The 5213-nt window shown below is 41.6% G+C and overlaps 1 long non-coding RNA gene across 2 annotated transcripts; it reads right to left on the bottom strand.

Annotated features, from left to right (window-relative positions):
• Positions 1 to 326: 326 nt before the first annotated feature.
• LOC124021164 lies at positions 327 to 3918 on the bottom strand. 2 transcript variants are annotated; one of them, XR_006836210.1, is made up of 2 exons: positions 2281 to 3918; positions 327 to 2244 (listed from the first exon to the last, which is right to left on the bottom strand). It is a non-coding gene; the product is annotated as an uncharacterized LOC124021164 (long non-coding RNA). The 2 variants fall into 2 exon arrangements; XR_006836211.1 differs by having other exon boundaries at positions 327 to 2209.
• Positions 3919 to 5213: the final 1295 nt, after the last annotated feature.

The raw sequence follows: 5213 nt of genomic DNA, 5'->3' as shown, positions 1-5213 counted from the left end.
CATCCTTGTGGTATTGAGATAACCAGGGTAATGCTTTCACTGGATGGCACATAAAGGAAGATAGTTCCTACATGATAGAGTGCCTGCTTTGTTATCTAACTGATCTTGTGTCCTTTCTGTCATCCTGTGAACCCCGTTCATTGCTGCTCTCTGCTATTTTTCCAATTTCACATTGGAAAAATATGAAAATTGAATTGTAATTTCAGTGTAATTGACCCCAACCGTGCTGCTCGCCATGTATTCCTTGACAGAAAATACTGTCAGATAATTTGTTACCAAATTCAAATGTTATTCGGCCTTTGTATGTAAATAAGAGAGAGTTGAAATGTTTATGACCGGTGCGTTTTATTAAGATGAATTGATAACTTAAGATTAAACAAAAACACAATTATACAATTGATCAATCTGTACAACACATAAAACCGTCCGTTTCGACTACACCCCCCCCCACACACACACACACACACACAATCCTCAAAAATGCATTGAAATTACATCGTTTGACTTTTCAAATGTTTTACAATGGAATTACAATCAGTTATAGTGACAGCATTTCATTATAATTCAACCACAATCATGAACCAAAAAACACAGTTCATTAAAAACTAAAAAACAATGGAGGTATATGAGAAGGCTTGAAATCAATTTTCAAACGAGGACAAAAACAATCACTTCTCTACACTTCCATAGACTGCTAGTGCGAAATGGTATCCTATATAGAGCACTACTTTTCACCAAATCCCTATGTGCCCTGGTCAACAGTAGGGCACTAGATAGGGAATATGGTGCTCTAGTTGTGCGTTGACAGGCTGACAGTACCGTCTGTTAGATAACGCCATTGGTACTGTCAGACGGACTCACACACTCAACAGCTACCTACCTTTGCTTCTATACACACGCACGCACATACACAGGGCCTCAAGCGCTATATTTCCATGGTTACAATACCACCATCACACACAGAGACAGCTAACGGTAGGAGTTTCACAGAACACACTGAGTTAGCCTGAAATCACAACTGATCGAGCTACATTTCACTGTTGTTTCAAATGGGGAGCGCAGCACTCGAGTCTGGTTTAACCAGGCTAACTCTGAAATATTAGTAACGTGACTTAGCAGGATCAGTGATGAGACAGTGGAACTATAGATGGGTTACCTGGCAACGTTACAACGATGATGTAAATTTGTAAGTCGCTCTGGATAAGAGCGTCTGCTAAATGACTTAAATGTAATGTAAATGTAAACTGATTTATGGTTTTTCAATAAACATTTAGAGACTAAATGTAGTTTACACGTTGTCCTATAATCCTACGATTGTAAGCCAACCCTGTCCGTTTCCTGCCTCTTGGATGCGAGCGCCAGGGTCGGCGGCAAATTCCATTTCAATTCGTAAAAGTAAACAATTCACAAAAAACTGTTTTCAATGAAAAGAGAAATTCGAACTTCCAGAATTGACTGGAATTGAAATGGAATTCACCCCAACCCTGGCATTGGGTTTGTACGTAAACATCCCGTCCGTATACAGGAGATGTAGTGACATTAGTGACACCAGGAATGTCATTTTAGTTCTGTTTCTGGTGGTAGTAATATTAGCCTGGGTGCCAGTCTGTTTGTGCTCTCTTCCCAACTCCATAAGGAACTGTCATGTAAAACATGGTTTGGCTTGACAATGGACGAGGCAAAAACAGAAAACAGACCTGAGACCAGGCTATAGTAATATCACTACATTAGAGGCAGATCTGAGACCAGGCTATAGTAATATCACTACATTAGAGGCAGATCTGGGACCAGGCTATAGTAATATCACTACATTAGAGGCAGATCTGGGACCAGGCTATAGTAATATCACTACATTAGAGGCAGATCTGGGACCAGGCTATAGTAATATCACTACATTAGAGGCAGATCTGGGACCAGGCTATAGTAATATCACTACATTAGAGGCAGATCTGGGAGCCTCAACGTTTACATACGTTCCTCTGCCTAAAGCGGGTGGCTTATAGAGAGAGAGGATATACATGAAGGGGTTAATATGGAACAAGCAGACCTCAGCAGAACAGATATCTACCACTACTAATAATAATAATAATGACCTAGCTACGACCTAGTAAGGCATAATAATAATGACCTAGCTACGACCTAGTAAGGCATAATAATAATGACCTAGCTACGACCTAGTAAGGCATAATAATAATGACCTAGCTACGACCTAGTAAGGCATAATAATAATGACCTAGCTACGACCTAGACTAGCTATAATAATAATGACCTAGCTACGACCTAGTAAGGCATAATAATCATTTTGGTTGGGACTATATGAATGAAGTAGAAAGCCATGCACTGTGTTGAAGTAAGAGGCAGCTTGGTGTAAACAGGCTTTAATGTGACAGACTGTGAGAACCCTGGACAACGTGATAATAGCCAGATCAGATCTGGCCAAAAAGTACATAACTGTGTCTAAAAATACTTTTAAATACTTCATATTTGAGAAAAGACGGGGAAATAATTTTAAAAGTATTTCCAAGTATTTTGAGGTGCGCGTGATTTAGCTTGGTGGGTTTGCACTTTTGGGACTATTCTGTTGGTCCCATTGAACAAGGCAAACAGAATCAGCTCAAGTATTTAGAAGTATTTGATCCAGGTCTGTCTGGTGATAGCTGGAGCTGTATAGAGGATGGTTGGCCAGTAGGAACGTTCTATGGTAGATGGGAGTAGAGGTGGTTAGTTGGCCAGTAGGAACGTTCTATGTTAGATGGGTGTAGAGGTGGTTAGTTGGCCAGTAGGATACGTTCTATGGTAAATGGGAGTAGAGGTGGTTAGTTGGCCAGTAGGGTACGTTCTATGGTAGATGGGAGTAGAGGTGGTTAGTAGGAACGTTCTATGGTAGATGGGAGTAGAGGTGGTTAGTTGGCCAGTAGGAACGTTCTATGGTAAATGGGAGTAGAGGTGGTTAGTAGGAACGTTCTATGGTAGATGGGAGTAGAGGTGGTTAGTTGGCCAGTAGGAACGTTCTATGGTAAATGGGAGTAGAGGTGGTTAGTTGGCCAGTAGGAACGTTCTATGGTAAATGGGAGTAGAGGTGGTTAGTAGGAACGTTCTATGGTAAATGGTAGTAGAGGTGGTTAGTTGGCCAGTAGGAACGTTCTATGGTAGATGGGTGTAGAGGTGGTTAGTTGGTTAGTAGGAACGTTCTATGGTAGATGGGAGTAGAGGTGGTTAGTTGGCCAGTAGGAACGTTCTATGGTAGATGGGAGTAGAGGTGGTTAGTTGGCCAGTAGGAACGTTCTATGGTAGATGGGAGTAGAGGTGGTTAGTTGGCCAGTAGGGTACGTTCTATGGTAGATTGGAGTAGAGGTGGTTAGTTGGCCAGTAGGAACATTCTATGGTAAATGGGAATAGAGGTGGTTAGTTGGCCAGTAGGGTACGTTCTATGGTAGATGGGTGTAGAGGTGGTTAGTTGGCCAGTAGGAACGTTCTATGGTAAATGGGAGTAGAGGTGGTTAGTAGGAACGTTCTATGGTAAATGGTAGTAGAGGTGGTTAGTTGGCCAGTAGGAACGTTCTATGGTAAATGGTAGTAGAGGTGGTTAGTTGGCCAGTAGGAACGTTCTATGGTAGATGGGAGTAGAGGTGGTTAGTAGGAACGTTCTATGGTAGATGGGAGTAGAGGTGGTTAGTTGGCCAGTAGGAACATTCTATGGTGGATGAGTGGTAGAGGGAGGCACTGAGAGTGAACAGCAGCTAAACTAAATAATGTGACCCAGTATATGGATGTGTCATCCTACTACTAGAGTACCAAAGCCCTATTCCCTATCTAGTGCACAACTTTAGACCAGAGCCCTATTCCCTATATAGTGGTACTACTATAGACCAGAGCCCTATTCCCTATCTAGTGCACAACTTTAGACCAGAGCCCTATTCCCTATATAGTGGTACTACTATAGACCAGAGCCCTATTCCCTATGTAGTGGTACTACTATAGACCAGAGCCCTATTCCCTATATAGTGGTACTACTATAGACCAGAGCCCTATTCCCTATATAGTGGTACTACTTTTGACCAGAGCCCTATTCCCTATGTAGTGCACTACTTTTCACAAAAGCCCTATGGGCCTGGTCAACGGTAGTGAACTAATAGGGAATAGGGTGACATTTGGGACAAAGATCCAATCTTTGTATTTAAAACATGATGTTTTACTAACAGATGCTTCTTGACATGAATGCAAACTGATAGACATTCTGATTATGAACACGTGTCATAAGGAGACCAGCAGTACAAGACTAGATGACCACCATGATTCCTAGACCAGCAGTACAAGACTAGATGACCACCATGATTCCTAGACCAGCAGTACAAGACTAGATGACCACCATGATTCCTAGACCAGCAGTACAAGACTAGATGACCACCATGATTCCTAGACCAGCAGTACAAGACTAGATGACCACCATGATTCCTAGACCAGCAGTACAAGACTAGATGACCACCATGATTCCTAGACCAGCAGTACAAGATTAGATGACCACCATGATTCCTAGACCAGCAGTACAAGATTAGATGACCACCATGATTCCTAGACCAGCAGTACAAGACTAGATGACCACCATGATTCCTAGACCAGCAGTACAAGACTAGATGACCACCATGATTCCTAGACCAGCAGTACAAGACTAGATGACCACCATGATTCCTATTGAATCGTCACCTTGTCAGGTGTCTATTATAAAAGACAAAGTGAAGAAGCTTTAGTCAGTATCATTCACACAGAGGTGCATTTCGAAGATTTGACCAGCTTTAACCCTTGAACTCCTGGCCCGTGTCAAGTAGTCTCTTGTCAGCAATTCATTTCATATTATTTATTCTTTTCACAGTTTGATATTTTGTCAAATAAAATATGTCAATTGATACTCTCTGGTATCTGCATAGAATATAGTATAGCATCACATTTACACTAGATGTATGTATACATGTGGTCCTTCTGTAGCTCAGTTGGTAGAGCATGGCGCTTGTAACGCCAGGGTAGTGGGTTCGATTCCCGGGACCACCCATACGTGGAATGTATGCACACATGACTGTAAGTCGCTTTGGATAAAAGCGTCTGCTAAATGGCATATATTATATACATGCATATTCCACAGAAGTTATTCCTTGAAGAGAAATGCCTAGAATGTGTTGGTTAGTCTATATGTTTTTTATATGTTTAATGTTGTTTAC

Source organism: Oncorhynchus gorbuscha, unplaced genomic scaffold (assembly GCF_021184085.1).
Source record: "Oncorhynchus gorbuscha isolate QuinsamMale2020 ecotype Even-year unplaced genomic scaffold, OgorEven_v1.0 Un_scaffold_1069, whole genome shotgun sequence".
NCBI lineage: Eukaryota > Metazoa > Chordata > Actinopteri > Salmoniformes > Salmonidae > Oncorhynchus > Oncorhynchus gorbuscha.
Note: the sequence above shows the minus strand (reverse complement) of the source record. Positions and strands in the feature narration are given on the sequence as shown.